Genomic DNA, 10453 nt, shown 5'->3' with positions numbered 1-10453 from the left:
ATAATATTATTTTCTTCCAATAAAAGTCTCATCATCTATGTTTTCATACATTGAGCACATAAAAAGAAGGTTTATTAATATCTTGTTTCAATCGTATAAAACAGGTACATAAATTTAATGAGAGTTTGTTTATTTAGATAGATTAATGGAAGTTGAATGATGAATGCCTTACTTTGTGGAACTTGCAAATTATTTTTCTGTTTTTACACTTTGATTATTATGGACTAGTAATAAGTTAGTTAGGGGGGGTGTGATTAGTATTTCAAAGTATATTTTTATCAAGGTTTTATATCATCATTTTACATTTGAAGTATCAATAACTCTTTAACTAGAGCATGTTTTATAATAACAAGTCTGGTAATTGACACGACTAAAATATTGATGTCTTCTTCCAAGTGTAAAAGTATCAAAGTAATAAACAACCCAACAAGACCGGGGTTGAACCATAGGGGGGTTAATTGTATACATTATAAACAACAATAATATAACAACAACAACAACAATAGTAATAGCAATAGCAATAGTAATAGTAATAAAGAAGTTGATGAGAACTTTGAGATGTAAGATCAATGTGAGGATCAAACAATGATAAAAACAAATATCAAGGTTAGAGGATGCATTAATGGTATTTCAAACAAGTATAATATAAACTCTTTTTATTACTCAATTGGAAACAACAAACAAAGAAGGTTCCAATCGGATTATAAGTTATTAACATGATTAAATTAGTTATCTTATTCGAATAATTCTAGCACTAGTAAATATTGTCAGGAATTCATGATTATAACTTATGTTAACAACAAATCACGTTTTTTTCATAGCACAAGTGTCAGTTACACCATACGGTTGGGCTATGAAAGTGCCAAGTATTTGTTGTAATAAGTGTTATACAATATAAATCTAGATTAACCATTTAATAAGTAAAGTATTAAGAGTGAACAAGATAATAAATATAAAACATGTTAGTATCAAACATTAAAGTCCATGTTAAATTTACACTATACTTATTCTTACACCATTAATGTAACCTTTTCACCTTGACATAATAAACTTAGCTAAATATAATGAAAAAGAGAAACATAAATCAACAAGATAAGAACATAAAGAAGATAAAAGTTAACTAAGTAAAAGAAAGGAATTGAATGACATAAATAAGATATTAATGAAAGCAAAACTTAAGCATTACAAAAATATAAAGGGAGAAAGCAAGAGTATGATCTTGATTTGGAAACCAAGATGCCTAAATGCATAGAAAATGCCTTCTTTTATAAGCCAAAATTTGGAACTGTTGATTTGATGACTAATTGTTGAGTAGGTGACCACATCTTGATTTTGTGATAATCCTTATCTTTTTTTCTGAACAAAACATCCTTATCTTTTTTTTTTTATTATTATTAATATACATATAATAACTTAAAAACACAATGCATCTTTAACCTATGTAATGAGCTTTCAGCTAATGACTCCCAGACCAGTTGGTCTTAAGGCATTAGGTGTTTAGACACCCCTATGAGCTTAGTAACTCGGGTTGCAGATATTAATACATAAATAGTGCAATGTTTGATTCCCTTAAGCTTTTCTCCTCAACCCATGTAACAAGCATTGAGCCAATAGCTCCCAAGTCAGTTGACTTTAGAGTATTAGGTTTTAAAACACCCCTTCAGGCTTAATTGCTTAGATTAGACAGGCTACGAAACTAAACTTATCTACATTTTTATTATCATTATTTTTTTTTGTTTTTTTCTTACAATTTATACTATCCATTTCCCTTAGTTGTTATCTTTAACAAAAGAACATAAATAATGTAATAATCCAATGTGCAACCCACAATCATATGTTAAAGTGTGTATCTGAAAATGAAGGTTTAAGAATACCTGTTAAATAAGTATATGAGTAGAGTTAAGTGATAACAATGTGAGAGTTTGTAAACATGAATGTCTCAAGAAGTATTCAAATAGATCTTATTATGAATATTGCAAATAGCTATTGAAAAATATTTACCAAGATACATCTCAAGAGTCAATAAAATTCCTCCTTACTCTATCATCTTAGTAACAACAGTTTTGTAATTAGTTTATGAAATAGAAAACATAGTTAGATTGTTTTTTAAATATCAACTACTAGCCTCTCCTCCCAACCAAAACAAGACATTGTCTTAATGTTCTAAGGTAGAAAGATAGAGTATCGAAGACATCACCTGAAACAACGATTACTGACAAACCTGAAACACACTTAAACAAATATAAGAAAAAACAAAACACAAATATTATGCTCTATTAATAAAACCAAAAGACACAAGGATTCATAAATGAAGGCTCAAATCCAATCTAAACTTTTTACGGCTTTTCTTAGTTGACCAATTTATGCAACTCATGAAGGGATTAATTATAGGAGTGAAAGATGATACTTGGTTAATCAATTATTTAACTATAGCAGCAGAGATTATGATTTATCATGCCAAAGATGTTAGAAATTTCTGTTCCACAACATGATCAATAAAAGACAACAAGTTATCATAAAAACCATTAACATTTAACAGACTTATGAGTTTATAGTGAATGTGCAGTTTGGCCTAAGAAGAAATATGAAAGATCTCTTCCAATGTGCCTAGACTACTTGGTAAAACAATGAAGCCATCAATGTGTTTAAACATTACATTCATTCGATCAGACATTGTGGAGACCTGTAGTTCCTATCTAATTGTTTTTCTAGTGATGTCCTTATTTGCTAAAGCTTTGGGGACAACCCAAAAAACTTGACTACCTCCTAAAAATATAAATATTGACACTCCTCCTTTTAGCTTAAGGCTGCCTCCCCCATACACTAAATAAATCTTTCTCTTAGATAGTACCTGACCAAGATGATTTACTGATTCTAAAAACTCTATTTACTTTCCAAGACTAGATCCACCGAAAACATAAATGTTTCTTATGTGATGACTTGAGGAACCTGCCATTTTTACACATTTTTATAGCTATTGAATGTATGGGTTGAGTAGAAATGAAGGGAAGGAAAAAGAGATTTTATAAATGAGAACTTAAAAATACAATCATACCACCTATATGTAGGTCAGTTGAAGTCTCACTCTCTCTCTCTCTCTCTCTCTCTCTCTCTCTTTATTTATTTATTTATATTTTAAAAAAATGTGTATGTATAATTATTTGTGATTGTGGCTCACACCTTCCCTTGGTTTTACGTCTAAGAATGGCTTAAACGCTCTCTATGGGTTACGGATGGGCTTGCCATCCAATTTTCTTAAAAACCAGCAAACAGGGTCTTTTATAGTCAGATGTCCAAGACTAAGTCGATCATGTTCTTTATGGAATTATGACCATAAATCATGAATTGCATGATACACATCTCCATTAGGATGTGTCTCAAGAGTCAATAGAAGACTATTTAAAGACCCCTTACTCAGGCCATCTTTAATGAATTATTTTATCTTCACAGTTTATAGATACCATTCCTAAAGAACAACATGTTGCATTACAAGTCCATCTAGCACATTTATGACAAACTTTTAGTTGTTTTGCAAGACATTTCTTTACAAAAGTGCTTTTACATGTTCCAGGCATGTGTGAAATTGACACGACCAAAAGATTGATATCTTCTCCCAAGTGCAAGACTGTCGAAGTAATAAATAACCCGGCAAGACTGGGATCGAACCATAGGGAGGTTAATTATATAAATTATAGAAGACAATAATACAACAACAACAACAACAATAATAGTAGTAGTATTAGTAGTACTACTACTACTACTACTAATAATAATAATAATAATAATAATAATAATAAAGAAAAAGAAGGAGAAGAAGAAGAAGATGATGAGAACCTTGAGATGAAATATTAATGTAATGATTAAACAATAATAACAATAAATGTCAAGGTTAGAGGTTCCACTAATGGTATGTCAAATAAGTATAGTATAAACTTTTATTATTCAATTGGAAACCACACACAAATGAGGTTCCAATCATATTATAAATTGTTAACATGATCACATTAGTTATCTTATTCAATTAATATTAATACTTGTAAATCTTGTCAGGCATTCATGATTATATCTTATGTTAACAATAAATCAAATTCCTTTCATAGCTCAGGTGTCGGTTATACCATATAGTATGGGCTATGAGAGTGCCAAATATTTGTTGTACCAAGTGTTATACAACATAAATCTAGATTAGTCATTTAACAAGTAAAGTATTAAAAAGTGAATAAGATAACAAATACAAAACATGTTAGTATCAAACATTAAAGTCCATATTAAGTTTACGCTATACTTATTCTTACACCATTAGTGTAACCTTTTCACCTTGACATGATAAACTTAACTAAACATAATGAAAGAAAAAAAAATAAACAAGATAAGAACATAAATAAGATAAAAGTTAACTAAGCAAAGGAAAGGAATTGAAAGGCATAAACTTGATATTAATGAAAGCAAAACTTAAGCATTAGAAAAACACAAAGAGAGAAAGCAAAAGCATGATCTTGATTTGGAAATCAAGATGTCTAAATGCATGGCAAATGCCTCCTTTTATAGGCTAAAATTAGAAACTATTAATTTGATGACTAATTGATGAGTGGGTGACCAACTCTTGACTTGGTGACAATCTTTATATTCTTATGTCTGCCCGAAATGTCATTGATAACGTCAAAATTGGAACCACATATGAAAGTTGTAGGAAATTATCTCAGTTTTCTTGGGTAAAAAGTTGAGGTCATTTGGACTTCTAGAACTCCAGATATGGGTCAAACACTGAATAGTACTCGGGCTGGAGGACAGATTCGGACCTTTTTGTTGTTGCTACAATTTGGACTTGAAAATGACCTTTTTAAATCTTGGGCTCCTATGAAAGTTGTAGGCTTATGTCTTACCTTTCCATCCATATAAAGTAGATCTAAATACGAGATCTATAGCTCTAGATATGACCCAATTACTGAATAGTATTCTAGTTTGAACTGCACCGACATCTCTTTTCTAAGTTTGGCCATCTCTTTGTCCTTTCAATTTCAGTTCCTAAAGTCATCAATCAATCCTTTTATTTATGTGATAGGCCTGCATTTAAAATAAATATTTACCATGAATTAAAGGTATCTTATATTATTAGATATGTTATTATAAAACATGTTTTAGTTAAGAATTTATTGATACTTCAAGTGCAAAATGATGATATAAAACCTTGATAAAAAAATACACTTTTAAATACTAATCACACCCCCCCCCCAACCAGCTTATTACTAGTCCCTAGTAATCAAAGCGTTAAAATAGCAAAACAATTTGTAAATTCCACAAAGCAAGGTATCCATCATTCAACTTCCATTAATCTATCAAGATAAATAAACTCTCATTACATTTATATATCTACTTAATAACTCTTAAAAAAGATATTAATAAACCTTTCTTTTATACTCAATATATCAACACATAGTTATGGGTCTTTACTTGGAAGAAAACAAATATTCTTATTCTAATGTTTAAGGTTAACTTTCTTGGGTTGGGATTTTTTTTCTTTTTTTTTTGTTTTATTTTAAATATATATACATGTAACTTAAAAGATAATGCATCTTTAACCTATGTAATGAGCTTTTAGCTAATGACTCCCAAACCAGTTGGTCTTAGGGCATTAGGTGTTGAGACACCACTACGAGCTTAGTAACTCGGGTTGCAGATACTGATACATAGATAGTGCAATGTTTAATTCTCTTAAGCTTTTCTCCTCAACCCATGTAATAAGTGCTGAGCCAATAGCTCCCAAGTTAGTTGACTTTAGGGTATTACGTGTTAAAACACCCCTTCGGGCTTCATTGCTTAGGTTAGGGAGGCTAGGAAACCAAACTTATCTACATTTTTATTATCATCATTTTTTTTCTCTTTTTTTTTGGTTTTTTTCAAATTAAATACTATCTCTTTCCCGTAGTTGTTACCTTTAACAAAAAAGCATAAATAATGTAATAATCCAATATGCAACCCACAATCATATGTTAAAGTATGTGTGTGAAAATTCAGGTTTAATAATACATGTTAAATGAGTATATGAGCAGAATTAAATGATAATAATAAGAGAGTTTATAAACTTGAATATTTCAAGAAGTATTATAATAGACCTTGTTAAGAATGGTTACTAAGATGCGTCTCAAGAGTCACTTTAACAAAAGAGCTCCTTTACTCTACCATCTTAGTAATAACAATTTTGCACATACTTTATGAAATAGAAAACATAGTTAGTTAATTTTTTTTAAAGCTACTATCCTCTCCCCCCAACCAAAATGAGACATTGTCCTCAATATCCTAAAGCAGAAAAATAGAGTACAGAAGACATTACCTGAAATAACGAACACTGATAAACCTAAAATATATTTAAACAAATATAAGAAACAACAAAACACAATAATAAAAGCAGAAGACACAAAGATTCAAAAATGAAGACTCAAATCTAATCTAAGCTTTTTATGGCTTTTCTTAGATAACCAATTTATACGATTCATGAAAGGATCAATTACAAAAATGAAAGATTGTAGTTGATCAATCAATTATTCAGCAGTAGCAGCAAAGATTATGATTTATCGTGCATAAGATGTTATAAATTTCTGTTCCACGGCATGATTAAGAAAAGACAACAACTTATCATAATAACCACTAACATTTAACAGACCTATGAGTTTATGGTGAATGTGTAGTTGGGCCCAAGAGAAAATATGAAAGATCTCTTCCAATAAGCCTAGACCACCTGGTAAAGCAATGAAGGCATCAACATTGTTAAACTTTACATTCATTCGAGCAGACATTGTGGAGACCTGTAGTTTATCTCCAATTGTTTTTTCAATGATGTCCCCTTGTGCTAAAGCTTCGAGGACGGCCCTCATAACTTGACTACCTCCTAAAAATACAACTATTAACACACCTCCCATTAACCCAAGATTGCCTCCCTCATACACTAAATGAATCTTTCTCTCAACTAGTACCTGACCAAGATGATTTACTGATTCTAAAAACTCCTTTTCTTTTCCAGGACTAGAGCCACCGAAAACACAAATATTTCTTATGTGATGACCTGAGGAACTTGCCATTTCTACACATTTCTATATTTGTTGAATGTATAGGTTGAGTAGAAATGAAAGGAAGGAAGAGAGGATTTTATAGATGATAAATGAAAAATGCAATTATACCAACTATATGTAGGCCAACTAGAGTCTCACACACTATCTCTCTCTCTCTCTCTCTTTATTTATTTATTTTTGAAAAATCATGTGTATGTACAGGTAGTTATGATTGTGGCTCACATCTTTCCTTGGTTTTACATCCAATAACGGTTTAAACGCCCTTTATAGGTTGGGGATAGGCTTCCCATCCAGTTTTCTTAAAAACTAGCAAACAGGGTCTTTTTTTAGTCAGATTTCCAAGACTAAATCTATGTTTTTTTTTTTATGAAAATATGGCCATAAATCATGAATTGCACAATGCACAACTCCACCTGGATATGTCTCAAAAGTCAATAAAAGATTATCTAAAGATTTCTTATGTTTTGAAATAAATCCTGACTTTTGACAATTTTCACAAGCTTTGTAGAATGCATGTGACTCCTTGAACATGGTGGGCCAATAAAATCCATTTTGAAATATTTTTACGGCTGTCGTTTTTGACGAGAAATAACTCTCACATGCTTTAGAATGACAAAGTTGAATGACACTACTTACCTTATTGTCAGGATTGCATCTTTAAAATATTTTATCATGACAATATTTGAATAAGTTATGGTCATCCTAATAAAAGTTCTTCACTTCATTCAAAAACTTTTCTTTGTCTTAGGTACTCCAATTAGCTGGTAAATCTCCTGAAGCAAAAAAATTGATATTTTTATCATACCAAGGCATTGGACTAAGAGAAAGTAAGGATTCATCAGGAAACTAATCATCAATTGGTGTGATATCATATGTTGAATTTGTTGTCACTTTTGATAAAAGATCTGCATCAATATTTTTTGTGCCTTTTTGCATCCGTGATTTCTTCCTGAGAATAAATCATTTGGACATCTTCAGATTCATCAAACTCTATTTTACTCATAGTAGATTCAAATTGATCATAAACTAATTCATCAATAAGATCTACTTCATGTGAATCATTATCATCTCCAGGTTATTTACAAATATTGAAAATATTCATCTCTAATGTCATGTTTCCAAAAGATAGCTTCATCTATCCATTCGTACAATTAATCAATGCATTAGAAGTTGCAAGAAATGGACGTCCTAAAATAACAGAAAATGAATTACTTGCTTCAACAGGTTGTGTGCCCAAGATAATAAAATCCACAGGATAAATGAATTTATCGACTTGTACTAACACATCTTTAATTATTCCTCTAGATACTTTTACAGATCTATCGGCAAGTAAAAGAGTTACAGAAGTTGGTTTTAACTCACCTAGATTGAGACTTTGAAAAAATGAATATGGAAGTAAATTCATACTAGCTTCAAGATCAAGTAAGCTTCTTTCAATTTTATGTTCTCCAATAAAGCAAGAAATTGTAGAACAACCAGGGTCTTTATATTTCAAAGCATTATTATTTTGAAGAATGATACCTATTTGTCCAGCTAAAAAGGCTTTCTTTTTCACATTCAGTTTCTTCTTCACAGTGCATAAATCTTTCAAAAATTTAGCATAAGAAGGAACCTGTTTAATAACATTCAGCAAAGGTATATTAATCCTTACATGTTTGAAAGTTTCAAAGATTTTAAAGTTGTGATTGACTTTCCTTTGTTTGTTCATGACATAAGAAAATGGAAGTGCTGGCAGGGAATTAGTCTTTCTTTTTTTGTAAATTTTAGATTCAATCCCTTCCTTACCCTCAGAGATTGACTCATCATCTTTCTCACAAGGTTCAAGAGTGGGTTTTTCAATAACCTTACCACTACGAAGAGTAGTGACTGATTTAGCTTGATCCATATGTTCGCTTCCGGAACTAATTGTATTTGCATTGTATTGCCCCTTGGAATTTTGTTGTGGTTGAGATGGAAACTTACCTTTCTCTTGGAAACTAAGAGCAGATGTCAATTTTGTGAAAGTATCTTGAAATCTGTCATGTTTTGAGTAAGTTGAGTATTGATTGTCTCTTGCTTTTCAATGAATGCATGTAATATTTCCTCAAGATTTTTTCTAGGAGGTGGAGCATAAGGAGGTGCATATGCATGAGAATTTTAGAAATTATGGTGTGTTTAAAATGGTGGTTGTGAAGTTTGTACATTGTTATTATCACTTTTCCAAATGAAATTTGGGTGATTTCTCCAACGAGGGTTGTATGTTTACAAGTATGGGTTGTGGTTGGCCCTTTAGAAACTATTTAAAGTATGGGCTTATTCATAGAGACATTCCTTAAAAGAAGGCAAGGTTGGACACTTATCGGTTGAGTGTTCATTTGTTTCATATATTTGACACACAATGTTTTCAACAGATTTTAATTGACCACTCTTTTTCAATTCTAGTGCCTCAACTTTTCTAGCTAAAGATGCAAACTTGGCTTGAAGGTCATGATCTTCTTTAAAGTTGTACATACCTCCATTAAATGTATGAGGTTGAGTTTTATTCGGTGCCTCATAAGTACCTGTGGTGTCCTAATTTTGAGCATTTTCAGCTAATAAGTCTAAGTACTCTATTGCTTCATCAGAGTCTTTATCTTCAAAAGTTTCATTGCACATCAACTCACCATTTGCCTATCTCTAGGTGTTAACCCTTCATAAAAATATGAAACTTATCTCCATGTTTCAAAACCATAATGAGGGAAAATATTAAGCAAGTCTCGATACCTATCTCAACATTGGTAAAATGTTTCTCCTGGTTTTTGAGTGAAAGTGGTGATTTGTCTTTTGAAAGAGTTTGTTCTATGAGATGAGGAAAACTTCTTTAAAAATTGTTGTTACATTTCATCCTAAGCACAAATGGATCCTAGTCTCAAATTTTGTAGCCATGTTTTAGCTTTATCTTTTAATAAAAAGGAAAAAGCTTTAATCTGATGGTGTTCATGCTACAATTTGAGTCATTATAGGTGTTACAGACCTCCTCAAATTCCTTTAAATGCAAGTATGGATTTTCTAAATTTAAGCCATGAAAGAAAGGTAAAAGTTGAATAATATCTGGCTTAAAATTAAAATGAGATGCATCAGAAGGAAAAACTATGCATGATGGTGCACTTGTTCTTGTGGGATTTATGTGGTCTCTAAGCGTTCTAACACGGTTATTCCCATTATGAAGTGATTGATTATTTTTTGCGGCCATATATTCTGAAAATGATGAGGATACCCTAGAAAGTCTACCACTTGATGTACGTGACCACACTCTCATGCACGTGTAGGAATAGAATAAAAGAAACAAGAAAAAAAAGACAAAAAGAAACAAGAGAAACAAGAGAAAAAAAACAAAGTTATATACAAGAAAAGTGAAAAAGAGAAAA

Source organism: Populus euphratica, unplaced genomic scaffold (assembly GCF_000495115.2).
Source record: "Populus euphratica unplaced genomic scaffold, PopEup_1.0 scaffold151.1, whole genome shotgun sequence".
Classification (NCBI taxonomy): domain Eukaryota; kingdom Viridiplantae; phylum Streptophyta; class Magnoliopsida; order Malpighiales; family Salicaceae; genus Populus; species Populus euphratica.
The sequence above is the reverse complement of the archived record's forward strand: the minus strand, read 5'-3'. Positions refer to the sequence as shown.